The sequence below is a fragment of the Phascolarctos cinereus genome, unplaced genomic scaffold (assembly GCF_003287225.1).
Source record: "Phascolarctos cinereus isolate Bilbo 61053 unplaced genomic scaffold, phaCin_HiC Scaffold_1;HRSCAF=81, whole genome shotgun sequence".
Classification (NCBI taxonomy): Eukaryota; Metazoa; Chordata; class Mammalia; order Diprotodontia; family Phascolarctidae; genus Phascolarctos; species Phascolarctos cinereus.
This window is the reverse complement of record NW_027555514.1, coordinates 154634526-154656029: the sequence shown is the minus strand read 5'-3', so window position 1 is coordinate 154656029 and position 21504 is coordinate 154634526. Positions and strand designations below refer to the sequence as shown.

At 33.7% G+C, this 21504-nt stretch overlaps 1 protein-coding gene across 2 annotated transcripts in view; it reads left to right on the top strand.

Annotated features, from left to right (window-relative positions):
• SEMA3A (semaphorin 3A) overlaps positions 1 to 21504 on the top strand; it is a 645372-nt gene that overhangs the window by 471223 nt on the left and 152645 nt on the right. The gene's annotated exons all lie outside the window — the stretch shown is intronic.

Below are 21504 nucleotides of genomic sequence, written 5' to 3'. Positions count from 1 at the left end.
TATATTACAAAGGACATTAATAGTCTCTGGTGAGATGTAGTTTGACTCATACAACCTTTCTATGACTTAATATTCTATATTGACAGTCCAGTAGCTGTTTCTTTTTTTTGCTCCTGAGAAACAATAACTGAAGGACTCCTAAGCACCTGCCTCATCTCATTAAATTCCGGGCTTATTTGGCCATTTGCAATAGTTGCCTGAGATACAAATAACATAGACTTCTTGTCTAGCTGCACATCATCATCTAAATAATTTGCATTTTTCTTATTAAAAAAATATTGTTAAACCAATCTCTTTTGTGTTATTGTGAATTTTTATAAAAAGTGCTTTATAACGTGTTGGATCTTGACATTTTCCATTCAGTTATGCCAGAGATTCCCAAACTTTCCCAGTTTACAATGCCCTTAATATGAGTATTTTTTTTCATAACACCCATAGGTGTCAAGAATTTGTTAAGTAGTTAGTCCCAAATCACTCAATAAGTGTTTATGTCCTAACAACTTAATAGTCATTAAAAATAATACCTACACATTATAAGAAAAAAAATAACACTTTAATTTCATTCTTAAATAACATAATTACTTGCTAAAGGGATTTTGTACTATTAGGAACTGTATATTTTTCCATACTTGGCATCAAACTGGACACCTCCAGCCTTACTTCTTCTTTCACCTTGATTTACGTATGATACTTTTTATCACAGCAACTACACAGATATGTTGTCACAAATGAAAAAGTTTGAGAAGTTATTAGAGTAGCACAAAAACATATCTCAAACATTTGAGAATGTCACTGATAGAAATAGGGAGCAAGATTGAATGTTGAAACTGTGAGCTACTTCAAACTGTTGATTCATCCAGTCCAAGTATTGCTGTGTTTCCCTTGAAAATTTCACATATACCGTGGCACCCCTGGGAGTTCACTGTGGCTATGGTGTACAATTTGGGAGCTGTGGATTTATGCTATTTACAGTCAAAACAAAGAAAAGGAAGAACATGGGATGGAGAAAATGAAAGAGAAAACAAAGGCTATGTGTTTTATAATACTTCAGAGCATAGCATTTCTCATGAATTTGGAGTAGAATCATTGACTAAAAACTGGAAAGTACTGCAAAGATCATCCATTCCAATTCCTTCATGATGAAATTGAGGGCCAGATGATTTAAGGATGATACATGAAGTCATAATTGCAGAGTAAGAGTTGGAACCCAGCTACCTTGACTCCGAACAGTACCCTTTTCATGGTACTATATATCACCTTGGCTTTACAAAATATTTTTCAACATTGCAAGTTTTCTAGTTTATAGTATCATATGTTTTATGCTATTTTTCCTTTTTAGCTAAAATACTTGATGGATGTTTCCTTTTATTTTTCCTTGTTGCTGTTAAAGATTACCTAGTTATGAGATACAGCATTTGTACATAGAGTGCTCAGTGACTGTTTTTATTATTCTGCTAGAAAGCAAGAGTCATTTTCCTTTTCATTATTGTTATGATTTTTATGAATATTCTGAATGCATAAAACAGAAATCTCTGATCTCCCTCAACATCTTTTGTTCTGGTGGAAGTAATCTCTCTTCATCATCTGTAGCTGTTTTAGATTGTCTTTCGAGGATCTCTAAAGCTCAATTATTAAAGAATCACCTTGTGGATTTGACATTCAGGATGGCAAATTGCCACAAAAATAAAGACATTATTGTTGAAGTGAATAAGGGTACTGTTCATCATTTAAAAATAGGCTTTGCATCTTGTAGGGAAAATTAACAGACCCTTTGAGTAATGACTTAACAGTCTGGACATGATTTCCTCCTATAAAAATGTCTTTTTTTTAAAAAACATACCTCATCTTAGTGATCTAGGACAAGGTATGGGTACTCTGATTTTTTTTTTAAACAGACATATATATATATATATATATATATATATATATATATATATATATATATATATATATATATATGTATATGTAATGTGTATTTTAATTCTAAAATCTATTCTTGGCATTAGAGATTCTCTCCTGACCACACACAGTACATCATTGCTTTCTGTATTAAATAGATTTTTGTTTTCCTGAGATTCATTTGGGAATTGGTAGACATATTAATTAAATCCAGCTCTGTTAAGATGGGTGTCAATCAATTCTTGGGTATCTGCCAACAGTATTTGAATATATATTATATCTAGCTAGCAATGAGTTAATTTGCTTCATGAGGGTGAATATTTATCATAAAACTCTCACAAACTTAATAGAAGAAAATAATTTACAGAAAAGACAATTCAGGACTGAAGTTACAGAGAAGTTTGGTTTTGAGTTTAAGGTCTCAGCTTCCCTGCCATTCAGATGGCAAGTATGTTCATCCTTCAGAGGCTGAATAATCCCAAATGGCTTATGGTGTAAGACATCCCCCATCAAATTTACATCTGTTAAAAAACAAAGTCTTTAGTAGGAGCACGAGTTTTTTGAAAGAAGTCTCTGGACATTTTCTCAGATTCCAAGTGGGCTTCTTCTGTGTAGAGGACCGGAAATCTGAAGCAAGGACAGACACAGATGAAAGCTGTAAAACATTAGCACTGTAAATTCCATCATAATGTCATGTTCAAGCCATGGTAGACTAGTGAAATATTAGAATATATGTACTGAGGCTTAGTGGATATCTCTGTGGCCACATTTCTACTTAACAACAAAAGTGACATAGAAAGTCATTTTGATTCTTCCTCTCTCTCAATTCCTTGCACATGTTATTTAATCTTTAAATTAATGTTCTTGAATAAAAGTCTAAAAAACAAACCCATAGGTTGCACAGCAACCACCTTCAGTGAAACGTTCACTTAACTATATTTGTTAATGATACCCAAGCTCTAGCTAAGTCTGTGACTTCTAGGGTGAAGGGATTTTATGCCCTACATAGATGTTGAAGGGGGAAAACTGTTCCATTTGACTTTTATTTTTTGTGAATCAAGTTGAGACGAAGGATGAAAATGAGAGTAGTGTGCTCTCAGAATACTCCTCCAACTCCTTTACACTTATTTAGAATCCTTCTCATTGTTCAAAACTAACTCAGGTATCACCTTCTCCATGAATTTTTTCTCTACCCTAGTCAGAGGTAATATCTATCTTAAAATTTTCCCCCAATTTTATTAATTTATTGATTTATCAACAATCACTTCCATATACTTTTGAGTTGAAAATTTTTCTCCCCCTTCCCCCCCCACCATCCCCAAGTCAGCACACAGTCTGATATAGGTTTTACATTTACATTCCTATTAAACATATTTTCACATTAGTGAAGTTGTAAGTAAAAATTAAAACCAATAGGAGGTACCACCAGAAAGATGAAACAAAACTCAACAGAAGGTAAAAATAAGTGATAGCGATTTGACTTCCATAGTTCTTTTTTTGGATGTGGACAGCATTTTCCATCCCGAGGCCTCTGGAGATGTCTTAGATCCTTGAAATGCTGAGAAGGGTTCAATTTAACAATATTAGTCATTGCATGACATGGCTGTTATTGTGTACAAAGTCCTCTTGGTTCTGCTCACTTCACTCAGCATCTGACCATATAGGTCTTTCCAGGTTTTTCTGAAGTCAGCCTGTTCATCATTTCTTATAGCACAGTAGTATTACATTACATTCATATACCACAACTTGCTCAGCCATTCCCCAATTGATGGGAATCCTTTCAATGTCCAATTCTTTGCTACCACAAAAAGATCTACTATGCATATTTTTGTACATGTGGGTCCTTTTCCCATTTGTTTGATCTCTTTGGATATAGCCCTAGAAGTGCTATTGCTGGATCAAAGGTATGCACATTTTTGTAGCCCTTTGGTCATAGTTCCAAATTGTTCTCCAAAATGGTTGGATCATTTCACAACTCCACCAATAATATATTACTGTTCCAATTTTCGCACATCCTCTCCAACATTTATCATTTTCCTGTTTTGTCATGTTGACCAATCTGATAGGTGTGATGTGGTACCTCAGAGTTGTTTTGATTTGCATTTCTCTAATCAATAACGATTTAGAGCATTTTTTCATATGACTATAGATGGCTTTAATTTCTTCATCTGAGAACTGTCTGTTCATATCCTTTGACCATTTATCAATTGGGGAATGGCTTGTGTTCTTATAAATTTGTCTTAATTCTCTATATATTTTAGAAATGAGGCCTTTATCAGAGAGACTGGTTGTAAAAATTCTTTCCCAATTTTCTACCTTCCTTCTAATCTTAGTTGCATTGGCTTTGTTTGTGCAAAAACTTTTCAATTTAATGTAATCAAAATGATCCATTTTGCTTTTCATAATGTTCTCTATCTCCTGTTTGGTCATGAATTCTTCTGTTCTCCATAGATCTGATAGGTAAACTATTCCTTGTTCTCCCAGTTTACTTATGGTATCAGCCTTTATATCTAAGTCATGAACCCATTTTGACTTTATTTTGGTATATGGTGTGAGATTTGGGTCTATGCCTAGTTTCTGCCATACTCTTTTCCAGTTTTCCCAGCAGTTTTTTTCAAAGAGTGGGTTCTTATCCCAGAAGCTGGGGTCTTTGGGTTTATCAAATAATAGATTACTATAGTCATTCACTACTGTGTCTTGCATATTTAACCTATTCCACTGATCCACCTCCCTATTTCTTAGCCAGTACCAAGAAGTTTTGATGATTTCTGCTTTATAATAAAATTTAAGATCTGGAATTGCTAGGCCACCCCTTCCCCTGAATTTCTTTTCATTAGTTCCTTTGATATTCTGGACCTTTTGTTCTTCCAAATGAATCTTGTTATTATTTTTTCTAACGCTATAAAATAATTTTTTGGTAGTTTGATTGGTATGGCACTGAATAAGTAAATTACCTCAAGTAGGATTGACATTTTTATTATATTAGCTCTGCCTACCCATGAGCAACTGATGTTTTTCCAATTAGTTACATCTTATTTTATTTCTGTGAAAAGTGTTTTGTAATATTGTTCATAGAGTTCCTGGGTTTGTTTCAGTAGGTAGACTCCTAAATATTTTATAATGCCTACAGTAAGTTTAAATGGGATTTCTCTTTCTATCTCTTGCTATTGGGCTTTGTTGGTAATATATAGAAATGTTGATTATTTATGTGGGTTTATTTTTATAGCCTGCAACTTTGTTACCCCACCCTCACTGAGGCACTTGGAGGTCTAGGTGTTGGTGTTTTCCTGTTCTACCACCTGTGCTTCAGGATTTCTTCAGAATTGGAGGTTGCAGGGCTCTGACAGCTCACCTGGTGCTGGGCTGGAACCAGCTAGGCTGAGGCTTTAGGAAGCCTTTAGGTTGTTTTCTTCACCTCCTTTCAGAATGCCGCAGGGTACTTATCAGCCTGGGGCCCCTTGTAGTTATGCCTCCCTTATTTTTGCTGAGGCACTGGGAGACCTCTTTGCTGGGCTGCTGAACTGCTTCTCCCCATCTTTCTTCTAGTTCAGCTGTTCCAGGGTTTTTTTCTAAGGTGATAGTTTCTGGGTTTTCAGAGGTTGATAGGGGAGAGTGAGAGTTATTACCTTTTCACTCCACCATGTTGGCTCCTGGCAGCGGAAGTCCTATCAAACTTTTTCCCCAATGCTTTATGATTTCTTTAGTATGGGTATTGCTCACTGAGGAGGTCACAGCCCCTTTCTAGCCTCTTAAATTGCATTTACCCTCTCTCTTTGACTAGATTATATGTTTCTTGAGGGCAAAGACCCAGTCTTTGTTTTAGATTCCCTAGTTTATTGAATATATCACTCCCTTAATGTTTATTTCAGTGAATTGAATCATTTAGGGATATAGGACAGTATCTAAAGAGACAAATTAACACTGAAAATGGCCATTAGTTTCTAAAACTGTGACCTTTTCCCCACATCTACAAAAAGTTTTGTAATTATTAATTTAATTAACTTAATTGAAGTTCAACTCGCATGTGTATCTGTGTGTATACATGTTATTGCTATATAATATGTAAAATGTATCACTGCTGTATTACACATATATGTATATGTATATATGTGTCCACATGTGTTTTTTATATATATATATACATATATTACATATATATATATAATATATATATATATTATATATATATATATATATGTTCCTGCTCAGCTCTATAGTTTGTGTTAGAAAATATTTATATAGACCTACTTCCTCACTCGAGGAATGAGGAAACTGATGACCAGAATTATGAAGCAAGTGCTATATTGCCTATTGAGACCCATATTCAATCCTATTTCATTCAACCTCATCTCTAATGCCTTCAAAATTATATGCAAGACTACCTGGGGTAAGAGCTGAGAAAAATTATTAAGTAGGAAAAGTTTAGGTACCCTTCCATTTCTTACATTAGTGTGCTTTGTTCTTCTTGCACAGATTCCCTGATTGCCTTGGCTGCTCAGAACCCCATTTAGACTCATTCTTCCTCACCTATACCCCATACTGTAGAAGCTGATCTCACTTTTAATAAAAAATTCCTGTTTAATTCTTTTAGGAACTTGTATTCTACTAGTAGATGAGAATTTAATCAGAAAAATACTAAAGAACTACATAGTTATCATATTCTTTTTCACACATAATATAACGCATTAATCTTATTTAAGCATGACTTTCCGTAGGTCTTTAAGGAGTAATTATGATGGTGTGCATTTCATATATGTTGATGGACAAATGAACAATAATTTTTGCAGAGATAGATGATAGCTGTCTTTAAGCATTTGAAGGATTGTCAGATGGGATGAGAACTTGTTAAACTTGTTCTCATTTTCCCTAGGGAGCAGGCATAGGTATGATTGGTGGATGTTACAAAGAGGCAATTTGAGCCTTGATATAAAGAGGAACTTCCTAATAATGAGAGGTTTTCAAGAGTGCAGTGTGAAATTAATGGTTCCCCTGTCATTGTAGTTCTTGAAGAGGCTAAATGGGAAGATTCTTGTACAGTTATGTATTGGACTAGATTGATTCTGAGGTTCCTTCCAACTCTGAGATTCTGTAAATTACTGCCATCTTTATAAACATAGACATCAAGCCAAAAGGTCCATCTTCCCCATCTTTTCCCCCCTGTTGAGCTGGAAGTATAAAGGGGAATTATACATTTTTGTTCTAAATCATACAGTATATTTAACAAATATGGAATGGCCTATCCCTCCATTATCCATTTTTATTTTTTGGATCAGATGCACGATCTGATTACTGTAGAGAATTCCCTGTTAGAAAAACCTCTTCACTAATACAGATGGGTGACTGCTGTGCAATTGTATAGCTTTAGAGAGTTGCCTAGACATTGAGAAGAGTTATGTGACTGACCAGGGCCACAGGGCTTGTATGCCTCAGAGGGAGGACCTGAACCTGAGTCATTACAAAGCTGAGGCCAGATCTCTATCAACTCTGCTGTAATACCTTTCATATTCCTTTTTCTTAGGCTCTAAAATTACTCTTTTCAATACAGTATTAAGAGTATTTGTCAAATTCTCATATATGGCACTCAGTGTGGTAGGGTTGAGGAAATTAATTTAATTAAAAAACACTATAAGAGTATAAATTATACACACAATATGAGTGTATGTACTTTGTATATTTACTCTGTATATACTCACATACATATGCTTTGCAAATACTGATGCACAAATGTATATATGTGTGTCTATAAGAATTATGTATTTATCCCTTTCATATTTTTTTCAGCTCTTAAGTGATATATATCTATATTTATATTTAGTACATATAGACAGCTATATATGTAGTATATATAGTTATGTATATATATATATATCTAGTATATGTGAGTGTATGTAAAAAGTATATGTATATGCATATATACAAAACAAATGTAAATGGTATGTGTATCTATGTATATACACATGAGTTTATGTAGTATATACAAAGTAAATATGCATATATTATATACAGAGTAAATATATATAGTATGTACAAAGTAAATATAGTAAATATACAAAGTAAATTTATATATTTAGTATTTATACTTATGTGCACATATAAATAGAATATATATAAAGTAAAGATAAAGACATTACGTAATAGCTGAAAAATGTGAAAGGGAAAGTAGGCACTGTAATATCCCCTTACCACACTTAAGAAGAAATATTTCAGCCCAGTATTTTATTTTTGACTTGTTTGTCCTGTACAGCTGAGATACAAACACCATAATTAAGAGATTAGCATGCTTCCCCCTCCACCCCCTCTTTGGTACTGTGAAAAGTTTTTTTCTCACAGTGCTTTGCAACTCCGCATTCCTGTTAGAACCAATAAGTTTAAGAGAGAAAAATGGTAACGTTGGCTCTTAGTGTCTTCTTTTTTTTCTAATTTATTGGGGTTTTTTCCCTAATTTTATCAGACCTAGTTCTCTTATCACCAACAAAATGATCACTTACTCATGACAAGAAATGTTCTTTTGACATAATGAAATAATTTACTTAAGTGTGTAGTGCTTTCAGTCACACATAAAATAGTATTTTACCTACACATTTTATTTTACTCTAATTGAATACATTTCCACTCTTAAAAAAACAAAACAAAACTTTAACAAATGTAAGAATTGAGTTAAGCTCAAGGTGAAATAATTAAATATTCCCATCCAGTAGCCTATGAATGACCAGATACTAAGTGGAAATATTGAGAAAATTCTAGTCATTAACAGCATTAACTAGCAGCAGAGCCAAGCTAATACAAAATAATGAAGTAGGCCAACTTTGGTGCTTCACCCCACCTTTACTGTGAACTCCTTCCCCCATTGCCATGACCCTCTCTGTGTCTTTACTTTCCCTCTCTCGTGTTTAAGAATATAAAAAAATAAATAAAGTTAACTAAATTCACTTCCCCTGTTTTGCAGATGAGGAAAATAAGGTATAGAGAGCATTTAAATGAAATGGCCAAGGTAACACAACTAGTAAGGAGCTGAAGCAGATTTTACTTTTTATACCCAAATGATTTAGATGACAAGGATGTGCAAATATGAGTGAGGAGTTGGTGCACTTTGAGAAGTAAAAGAGAGACTGGGAGAGGTGCCAAAAAGCTGAAGATGGAAAAAAAATCTTCTAATTTCCATAATAGAGAGAACGGAATTCCAGAAATTATATACTTCAGGCTTTGATTCCTACCTCATGTAAAATTGCTGAACAAACTATTTGATAAACTTCCTGAGTGCTTACCAAAAAGGAGTTGGTGATCACTACAGGCTAGAATAGGTCCATGGAGAACAAACTAAATTAATTTTGGTTTTTCAGTTACTTAATAAATATTTATAGCCTAGAATTTTTATTTGTGAGAGGAAATGTGCTATTATGATAACATTCTGCTCTTTGAATCAGGATCTTGTCATTGACATTTACTACCCATCTAAACTTAGTTATAGCCTTAAATCACTCTCTTTTTTTTCCCTTGCCTCAAGGAAATTCCAAAGACTTGTCTACCAAGAAGTAGTTGGGTTTTTATCTGAATTGCTAAAGAGATTTTCTAACTGAAAGAATCAAAGATCATTCACATATCTGCAACTTCACATTGTATAAACAAACTAGTTTCTGTGGATAGATTTGGAGTCGGGAATATCTAGATTCAAATTTCACCTCGATATTTAATTATTAGTTGTATGGCCTTGGGCAAGTCTCTTACCTGCTTTCAGGCAACTTGTTAAGATGGTAAGTTAGAAATGGTTACAATCTTCATAAATGGAAGAAGTCTTTAAATCAACAGAAATGCAGATTATGTAAATGAATTGGGTATAATTGAGTAAATACACATACACATACATGTGTATATATATATGTGTATTATATATATATATATATACATAACTGTGTGTGTGTATGTGTGTGTATCTTAGCACTATTTCAGAAAGCCACTTGACACAGTTTTTATTTTATTAAACATGAAATAGGGAAAAGTTTTCTAGATTATAATAAAGTTGGATGAATTCATAGCTGGTTAAAAAATATACAAAAAGAGTGTTTGATAAAAGTTGCATTTCAATCTGGAATATACCAAGTTCTGTCATTGGTCCTGTCCTATTCACATTTTTGTCAGCAATTTGAATGAAGACATAGAAGGCATGTTTATTGAATCCATGTATTGTGTAAAGCTGGAAGGAATGCCTAATGACTTGGATGATAGAATTACTGTTTTTTTTTTAAATCTCAGCAGGCTAGAATATTGTGATAAAATTAACAGGATGAATTTTAATTGGAAAAACTCTTTTTTCAGCAAACTATTACCTGGCAATACATTTAATTGAATTCGACCCATTGTTCCTTTATGTTCTTCAAACCTCACAAAAAACCCTGTCAATATTTTTTTTAATTATGCATTATTGAGTATTAGAGTAATATTTATATTTTCAACATTAGACTGTAAGACCCATTCACATTGATGCACTGTTATTTGACCTGTGAATAGGTACAACCATTCTCAAATTTGAAATTATACACAAACATATTATGAAACACTTCATGCCTTTTTATCTAGCTGTACCACTTCTAGGCCTATAGCCAAAAGAGATAAAAGTAAGAGGAAGAGGTTTTTTTATGTACAAAAATATGTATGGTAACTCTTTTTTTGTGATGGCAAAAACCCCTGGAAACTAAAGGATTGTCCATCAATTAAAGAATGGCTAAATACCACATGTGAATGTGATAGAAGACTATTATACAGTAAGAAAGGGAAAAAAAAGATTATTTCAAAATGGTAAGGAAAGACATGTATGAACAAATTCAGAATGAAGTAAATATAACCAGAAAATAATTTATACTATAAAAATGAACAATTGTGAGAACTTTTTTAAATCGACAATGAATAATTAATAACAACTCTAAAAAAATAAATTTTTGAAAGCTGTAAGAACTCTGATCAATACAATAACCATTTGTAACCATACTCTCTATCACAGAAAAGTGATGGGTTTAAGGGTAAAAAAATGCATACACACATGTTTATATTTAATTAGCTTTTCAAATGGTTATGAAAGGCACTTCTTTAAATGTTGGTTTTTTGTTCCACATGTGTATTATCACTTAACATTCCCTATCTGTGTTAATTAATATTCTTCACTGAGTTTTTCTAACATTCTTGAATCTCACAGGAGTATGTGTGTGTGTGTGTGTGTGTGTGTTTGTAAAGAGACACAGAGAAAAAGAGATGGAGAGAGGGGGAGGAGGAGAGAGAAATATTCATTTTCCTGTTCCTCTTTCACTGTGCTTAATATGAAGAAACTAGAAATTAAGTAAACATTCACAGCAAAACATGAACTGGGAGTGAAACAAAGTTTTCTGAAAGATCTTATTATACAAAACTAAGGTGGTTAAATGATCTAGAATGCATATACTTATGTAATGATTAGGTAACTATTCTCTGCAGCGCAGATGATGTTAGAGCTAGTTGCAATCTTACAGGACTTAATTTCTGCTCCTGAGTCCACAAATAACCTGGGTTTATGGTGTCTATAGAACATTAAGCTATCACATATAACTTGTTAATGTTAGCTTGTCCCCATGTGTTTACAAATATTATCTATTTTCCTCATACTTTGGAAACTCAGAGAATTTGTCTATACAAAATAAGTACCTGCCTATTGCTTTAAAAATGAAAGGTTGAAGAATGAATGAATGAATGAATGAAAGAAAAGGCATTTATTAATCACTTACCATGTGCAGAGCACTATACTAAATGCTAGGATACAAAAGGAAAGCACAAAAATTGCCAAAGAATATGAACATTAACCTAAAAAGCAAATTTCAAATAAATTAATGTAACTTTTATAAAATTTGGATTAAATTAATGTTATCTGAAGTTATGGGCCTAGTAACGAACTTATAATATGACTGTCAGCTGAGGACCAGCCTAGGGAAGTCTGAAGAATTACCATGGTCAAATTACCTTGGTCACAAGGTAATGAATTTTCATCAACGGCAGCCCTCAAAGACCAACTGCTAAATTGTACTGCATCCCAGGTCACCATCAGTTGTCTTGATTTTTGTCCTGTCACTGGACTTCAATGACTCTGAATGGGGGAATGAGGCTAATGAATTTGAGCAACTCTGCCTCACTTAAATCCAATTCATTTGCAAGTCAGAAGATCACTTGTGACGTCATTGGTCCTCTTCAAAATCCAAGGATGGGTAAGAACAACAACAGGGATTGTGACCAGTGTTGTTGGAAGAAGTACACGTGCTGGAGTATATGCGGTGTATGTTCAGAGAGGACTAGTACCTCTGGTGGGAGGGCTTGCAAAGACCTTTTCAGGGCTGCTCATCTACCTTTGGTGTTTACCTTCATTCACCTTTCACTTGTGGCTCCAAGAAGCTGTAGAATATGCAGTGGCCACATCTTGTAAACCATCTCAGAAGATGGGCTAAATCAGGTTGAGGGTAACTGACAGACCTTAAACATGTTGGTGAGTTAGGGGGATATCTACCACAAGAATGTTAAGACTTTCCTTGGTAGAAATGGTGGATGAGAAAAATTTGTTCCTGTGGCCATGAAGGTGGCTGAAGTAGGTGTTGTGGGATGCTGAGAGCTTGGTCAGGCATTGAAGACACCATGTTCATCCACTGCATCCTGGGAACCAGTCATCTTGACTTTTGTCTTGCCACTGGACTTTGATGACTTAGAAAGAAAGTGAGGCTGATGATTTTGCACAACTCTGCCTCATTAAAATCCAACTGACTCATGAGTCAAGACATCACCTGTGATATCATTGGTCCTCTTTGAAAACAAAGGATGAACAACAACATTAATGCTGATGAAATCATGAAGAAGTATCAGCATAAGCAGCTATGTGATGTGATGGATAAAGTTCTGCCTTGGATTCAGGTAGACATTAATGCAAATCTTGTTAACTGTTTGACCCTGGGCAAGTCATTAAACCTCAGTAAACTTCAGTGTCCTCATCTTTAAAATGGAGTTCATAATAATAGCACCTACCTCCCAGGGTTGTATGAGGACAAAATTGGTAATATTTGTAAAAGTACTTTCTTAACCTTAAATCAATATATAAATATTAGTTATTATTACTACTATTATAATTATTATTAGTGGGGTTATCACACGTTTTTTCTGTACTCGATAGTGCACACTTTTTCATTGTAGTCATACAAACATTTAGATACAAAAACCTTTCTACATTTCTTCTACAATGTTATACTCTGATTCTTTAAGGTTATTTTGAATGTTACATTCCTTTAAGTATATATTTTTAAAATCAGGAATAGTTAACTATTTTTGTGTCTCATACTCTTTTGGTAGTCTGATGAAGCCTTTGGACTACTTTTTTTTTTTTTGAGAGGCAATCGGGAGTGGAGGGGGTGTTCAGTGACTTGCCTACAGTCCACCCTGCTAGTAAGTGTTATGTATCTGAGGCCAGATTTACCCTCAGGCCCTCCTGACTCCAGGGCCAGTGCTGTATCCACTGTGCCACCTAGCTGCCCCGTTCTTAGAATAATATTTTTAATTGTGTAAAACATAATATACAGGACTACAAAGGAAACCAGTTATACTGAAGTATTGGATGTGTGTGTCCATATATAAATGTGTATATACACATATATATTTATTTATTTCAAAGTAAAGAATCTCTGCTCTAAACATATTCAAAAGTGTGAATTTCTAGGGGAAAATATATTAATTGTTTCATTAGTGGCAAGCATCTTAGTAGCAAAGGTAATGGATCGTTCCCAAATAGACAGGTAACATTACTGTGTAGCTAGTAAAACTCCTTTCAAAAATATGTCTAGAGCATCCTCAACTGAAATATGCAATTATTTGAAGGGGGAGAAATCATGAGATGTTAGATATGCTTGGATGTGCTAGAAAGCTAAAAAGAAGCTGGCATATACTAACACTGAAGGCAGAATTTTTTTTTCTATTTAATTCTCTGACTTGATTCAAGGAAAGTTCAAAGATGCATTTGCCTTCATTTCCCTCCAGCCTTATAGAGTCAATGTGGTTGCTACTTCTTTGCCATCAGAAATATTTTCCACAATATTCCTACCATCTAAAAAAAACAATAGGCAACATGAATTGGGCATGAATCCAGCTCTCCTTACTCAGAATGAGGATTCATGACATAGGCAGTAGCAGGGCAGAAGTGATGTGCCTGAATTAGATGATTTATAAATATAAAAGACAACATTTTAAGATTCTTGAACCATCAAATCGAAGTCATTTTAGTCAGTGCTTTTCAAAACATACCTAAATTAGTCCACAAAATTGGATGTTGCGAGAATGGAAAGCATATAATTCTATGGTTTATCAAGAACATATTTTGAAGTGATAGAATCTTTATTCTAGGTATATTGGTTATAATTATATCCATTGTATATAATAAGGATATTCCCACTTGTAAAAATGGTCAGAATTGAACATCTTTGACAAAGATGTGCATTTCGTTCAAATTTAATTATCTAGTTATACATTTTTACAAATTGCAGCTGGTACAAATATATTTGGGAAAATGTATTTATGCCAAGGGTCATGCTTTAATCATTGCCTAGAAAATTGAACATCATAGGCTTTCAGCTGTCATTTAGCACATTCAATTCTATCTTTGCATATTTCACTATTATACTTTAGTAATTTGGAATCTATTTATGTCTAAGTGACAGAAATAAAAGTCAGTAATTATGTCTGAGTACAGCTTTGAAATTCATAATTTTTACATTTACATGCAGGAAATGAAATCAAGTTTTGAATTGTCAGAAATCAAAACAGAGCATCTGGCTAGTTTCCATTTTTATTTTATTTTTATTTTCCAGTCTGTCATTCTAATTCAATTGTGGATATTTGGTCATTGGAAGCAGCCTTAAGAATTGCTGAGTGGTTCAGAAAGGAGGTTTAATAGGATCTCAGATCAATTTCCAGTTCTGCCACTGATCCATTCTGTGACATTAACTACCACTGCAGTGACATTAAACAGGTCACCTCAGATTTTCCACGCTTTGGAATTTCTTTCTATGCTAATAACTGCCAATCACATCAGAACTACATATGTGTGTACATGTGTATATGCATTGAAGACACTGGGTTAGTAACGAAGCCCATGAAGAATTTGTTTCAACAAATTGTTTCACCAGGAATTATTATAGCATTATAGAGAGTCTTAAAGTCTTGTCCTTGTGATTGAATGAACTAAGAAACATATTTCTGTTTTCAATGTAGTTGAGGTTACAATCCAAGGATCAGGATTCCTTTAGGAGTATTTAAAGGTGTTTAACATTTCATTTTTGTCACATAAGATATTTGGCTTACATTCAGTGAATAATTTTTATCATGATTTAAATTTGTATAAGACCTAGGAAGGAAGAAATCTGGATTTGAGTCTTTTTTCTTATTTATAAACTTGCCTTCATGTTTTATGCTAAATTAGATAGTGTATTAGAATTAAAGGTTCTTACAAATATTTAACTTCCTATCTTGCTGCATTGTTGGGAGGGAAATTTTATGTATGTATACAAACATATACACATATATGTACATGTACACACACAACCACACATATACATTTGTATGCACACATATACATATATACAAACCCATAACTCATGTACATATGCGTATACATACACACACTTAGAATTTTATAAAGCATCTTCTAATTAGTTTTATTTTTATTCTCATTTAAGCCCTGGATTATAAGTGGATTCAATATTTTATCAAAAGTTTCTCTGAATTTAGTGTTATAATCATATGGTCATTATTTTTCCTTATGATGAGATGATTTATTATATTGATTAATTCCCTAATACAAACCATCCTTGCATTCTCTTCATAAATTCTATTTGCTCATAATAGTCAATTTTTTTTAGAAGAAATGCTCTATTGTATTTGCAGGTAGTTTAGTAGTTTTCCATCAATATTCATAGTGCTATTGGTCTATAGTTTTCTTTCTAGGTTAAACTAACTGCTTGATAGGGAGGTGCTAGTTGTGCAGTGGAAAGAGTACTGGACTTGGAGTCAGGAAGACTCTTCCTCATGATCTCAGGTACTTACTAGCTCTGTGACCCTGGGCAAGTCATCTTTATTTGCCTTGGTTCATTGTCTGCAAAATGAGCTGGAGAAGGAAATGGCAAACTACTCCACTATCTTTGCCAAGAGAACCCCAATAGGGTCATGAAGAGTCAATCGTGACTGAAAAATGACTGAACAACTGAACCACTTGATATGAGGATATAGAAACAATTGAGTCAAATACTATATTTCTCTATGTTCTGAAACAGATCTCTAGTAACTTTCTTGATTAATTTTGCCTTTACTCTGTTCTCTACTTTTTCATTTCAAATTTTGGTGTTTGAGATTTTCTCTCTTTAAAGATTGTATTGGCTAATTGTTCATTAATTTTGTTAGGCTTTTCAAAAATCAGTTCTTCGATTTCTTGTTTCATTTGTTTCTTATTCCCAATTATATTGACTACCACCTAATCTCAATGGTTTTCATTTTTTCTCTCTGAGTTTAGTTTATTTGTTTTTAAAGTTTTTAACAGTACAGTCTCAGTATGTTAATCTTCTGTGTGTCTATTTTATTGATGTTAGCATTGTGGATTTTCTGTTGAGTATTCCTTTCACCTCGTTCCACAATTCTTATATGTCATATTTGTATTGCCATTATCTTTGATATAAAAACTTTTTTTCTACTTACAATTTTCCTTTTCTACTAGTAATTTTTTATTATTATTATTATTTTCTATGTTGGTCTATATATTTTATAATTTTATCACTCTTTATCACCATTTTGACACAGTGATCTCTACATCAGTGCATAGAGTCCATGCTGTTATACATTTGTCTCTACATTTAATGTGGCCCAGCATGTAAAGGATTTTTGCATGATTTCCATGAATTTGGGGAAAAATTATATTCTTTCTTCTCCCCATTGTGTTCTTGACACATAATTTTTAGACCTAAAAATGTGTAAAATATAATGCTCTATCATCTTTTTCTTATTTATTTAAAAAAGTCTATGAGATGTTTAAATCTTTCCATTTTAAGATTTATTTCTATCAAGTTTTTCTTTTACATATTATTCTCCAGAGTTCTTAGATGCATATATGTTTGACTTACTTTCTTGATTTGTATGGAAACTCTGTCATGAACTTACTTATTCCTATCAGTGATTTCTGGTTTGAATTCCACTTTGAAATGATTACTGCCATTCCTTCTTTTTAGGATTTGGCAGTAGCATGATAATTTTAGACAATTCTTTTATTTTGATTTTGTTGAGATTAAATATGTTTACTAAAAGTAGAGCACTATTGGATTATAGTTTTTAATCCAGTCTATGACTTTTTTTGGTTTCACAGGGAATGGGGGAGGGGTGCAGCTCTGAGGTTAATTCTTTGCATTTCAGAGTTCTGAGGTCAATCCACATGCATTTCATAGTACAGTTGATTGTTTTGTCTCTCCTTCAGCTAATCTGTCTAACCAGCACATTCTTAATATTTCAGTTAAATTCAGTAAACATTTGTTAAGCAGTGGGTATGTGCAAGGCACTCTAAGCACTGGGGTTACAAGTTTAATAAAAATAAAGACTCCCCTCCCTCGCAGAGCTTACAATTTAATATAACCTGATGTTTTTGTTAAACTTCTCTAACCAAAAACTTTCTCATTCCTCATATTTCCCATACTTTTGGCTTTTCATACTGCTGATATTCCCCTCTTCTTAGATCTTCTCTCCTCCATGGGTGTTTTGAGTTTGGTTTGCTGACATTGCTCTTTCCTGGGTCTTTTCCTACCTGTCTGATCATTTCTTCTCACCCCAATGTTTTGTTTTGGGTCCTTTTCTCAATTCACTATAGTCTTCTCTTTTGGTGATTTCTCAGATTCCTCATGTCTTTTCAAGTGCCTCTCAGATGTCCAGCCCTCATTCTCCTTCTGAGCTATAATCTCATTATCACACAGTTTTCACAAATATAAGCTGTCAGAAACACAACTCATTTTCTTCCCTCTCTTGATGCACACAAAACCTACATCTTTTTTCCTACCTTCCCTATTTCTATTTTAGTCACCACCTTCATTCTAGTGAATCAGGTTCACAGTGTGAGACTCTTCACTCTTCCTTACCTCCCCTATCAATCAGTTTTTAAGTCCTGTTATTTCTACTTCCATAAAATCTCTATCATCCAGCGATGATGATGGCAGTTAGCATTTCTATAATGCTTTAAGGTTTGCAATGTATTTTGCAAATATTATCTCATTTCATCCTCACAACCCTGGGAGATAGGTACTGTTGTTATCTCCATTTTACAGTTGAGGAAAGGGAGGCAAACAGAGGTTAAGTGACTTGCTCAGGGCTCTAAATACTGTGCCACCTAGCTGTCTTCTCCTAATTGATCTAGCTGTTTCTCCCATTTCCAATCTGTGCTCTATATACAGCCAAGATTCATATTCATAAAGAGTAGACTTAACCATGTCACTCCCCGATTGAAAAATGTTAATAGCGTTCTATTGCCTTTAGGAAAAATGCAAATTCCTCAATCTGGAATTTAAAGCCTGGCACAATTTGCCAAGAACTTATATTCTTTGACTGCCAAAGTGGCCTATTTTTTATACACTGGTTTTCCATTCATCTTCTGTCTTTATGCCTTAGCACAGGCTGTTTTCCATGCCAGGAAGGCTCTGCCTACTCATCTTCCTTTATACAATCCCTAACTTGCTTCAAAAAGGCAGCTAGGTTTCACAGTGGTTAGATTTCTGGGCCTGGAGTCCAGAAGACCTGAGTTCAAAACCATCCTCAGACACTTACTAGCTGTGGGACCCTGCGAGTCACTTAACCCTGTTTGCCTCAGTTTCCTCATCTATAAAATGGGCTGGAGAAAGAAGGGCATGCTACTCCAATATCTTTGTCAAGAAAACCCCAAATGGAGTCACAAAGATTCAGTCATGACTGAAAACAACTGAATTTAGAAAACTTCCTTCAAAACATGTCAAGTTCTAATTGCTACAAGAAGCCTTTCCTGATCTCCCCTTGTTTTAGTGCTCCATACCTCCAAGTTATTTTGTATTTTCTCTGACATATTTCATTTATACTTAACTGTGTAACTGTTAATCCCCTAATTCCTTGAGGTTTGGGCTATTTTGTTTTTAATCTTTGTATCCCCTGTGCCAAAATAGTGTTAGTCACAAAACAGGCATTTAATAAAAGCTTGTTGATGGAATTATTATTGTCTTAAGGTCAGAAATGATGTAAGTTTCTTGATTTTGGACTCCCCTTCATCAATGACAAGAACTTCAGTTGAAATTATTCTACCTACCTTTCTTATTTCTTGTTTCAATTTTTTTCTTTCCTTCTGTTTCTCTGAAAACTAAGGATTTAGCCAATACAATGTCCTAAGGGACCTTAAATTTTTGTGTACAATGGGTTTACATTGATTTGAGTACAATTAAATAATATTTACCTTTTTGGTTGAGAAACTTTTTTGTTGTTCAAGTCTTTCTTGAAGTTCATATGTCTCTTGTAAACTTTTCAGTCTCTTTGTTTTAAAATATCAATATTCTGCTTTCATAGGATAAACTAAGCTTTTCTGGGTAATTCTGGATTCATACCCATGCTTCTCAATGTCAGAAATGCTACATTCCAGTTTCCTAGGTTGGCTTTGTCCTTGTCTTGGTTGAAAAAAAATCTATGATTGTGATTATTATTCCTTAGTAAATTATTTTTGAACTTCTGATAGCTTATTATGTTTCTCCCTTACCATTACAGTGCTGGGATTTCAATTTGATAAGGGTAGACACTAAATGTTGAGTTCTTCCTACCCATGTCTTTTTCTTTCTACAATACAACAAATTAAATCTATAACAAAAGTCCCTATTCTTGACCAATGGTTTCTTATCTCTATAGAATTAGAAAGCTTAAAAATACAATTTAAAAAATCATAAAGTTCCTAAGTCCCTAGATTATTTTTTTTCTTCAGACTGGAAGCAAAATTTCCCAGCGCTTTGAATTTTGTACACTTGGTTATTAACAAACTTCCCCCCTTTCAACACTTTCTATAGTGAAAGCATTAATTTAGGATTCAATCTTATAGTTTTCTAGAAAACCATCACACATATAGCAAAGGGAATTTAAAAGAGCAAAGAAATACTCAATGCCAAACAATCTTGGCAGGTTTACACAATAATAAACACAAAGAGGAATGAGTATATTTCCCACTGCCTCAGAAGCTTTTCTTAGTAGGCACAGCTTAGGAACTCTACTGGATTCTCTTAGCACACTATGTGGCAGACCAGGAAATAAAATAAGATTCAAGCCACTGCCTGATTTAGAGGTAGCTCACATGAAAAGGTCCTCCATCCACTGCTACTGCTTCCTGATGCTTCCTTCAGTCACTATTCTCTGTCCTTTTCACAGTCTCTCTCCAGGTTTCTCTAACTTTAAACTTTGTCTTGAACAGAAGCGATTTTTTAAAACGCCCGTCTAGTGGAAAACTCAGCCTTCCTTTAGTATGGAATCTTTTTTTTTTAAAACAATTTAGTTAATTCACTGGTCTTTGTGAGTCTGAATTTATAGCTGCTTTGCTTCACATGCAATTCCATTTTCCACTGTGGAAAGTTTACTGTTGGTTGTTTCTGAGGATTTTTTGTTGTTGCTGTTGTACTCACCATAATCACTTCTCTCTTTAGTATTTTTGTACCATCTGTTTTCATGTCCCCTAATTTGACCTTGTTTTTCTCCTATGTAGAATGTATGTATTTATATTTATATGCACAAGAAACATGTCTATACAGAAATAATAGATTTGTGCTTCTTTTAAACCATTGCTATTTCTTGTTTTATTTAAATGTGTCTTCAGTTTGAAAATGTTTCTGCAGATATCTTTGATGATTTCTTTTCACAAATCCATTGTTTCTGGTACTGTAGCTGATTGAATTGATCCATAATATATTCAATTGTATAAACACACTACTTTCCTATTTTTTAACTTTGATTTTTCATTTCTTATATGGATTATTAAGCTATTTATTAGTCAAGCATGGATGCTTTTGTGAGCTGTATTAGTAGAGGGAATATCCATGTTGATAAAAATCACAAATCCTTTAAAATGTCTCTCTTTGCTATTTGTTGTTGTTGGGTATAAAAGAGCTCATATCCCTTTGATCTTTTCATTCTTGCATTTTGTATCTTTCTGATAGTTTAAATGATTGTTTTAACTGAAGGGGACCAGCATTTCTTGACTGTACTTTGCTTTTTGTACAAATAATGAACCCACCTTTTTTTAGTCATTTATCTCTTTGATGGCACAAGTAAGGGAGAAATGATGGAATTTCCATGCATTGTATTGATAGCCAAATAATGTCAAGAGAAATTGAGGAAAACCCTCAGCATGTTGGATGGATGATTTGTGAGAACATTTGAACAAGAGTCATATGAGGAAAGGAAGTGTATGTTTTACATTCTGCTTCATTGGTTAGAATGTATACATTAAAAAGATTATACATTCATTATAATATCGAAGTTTTAAAGTACTGATGATCCAATCCGAGTATATATTTCCAGTTCACAAGTTATTAG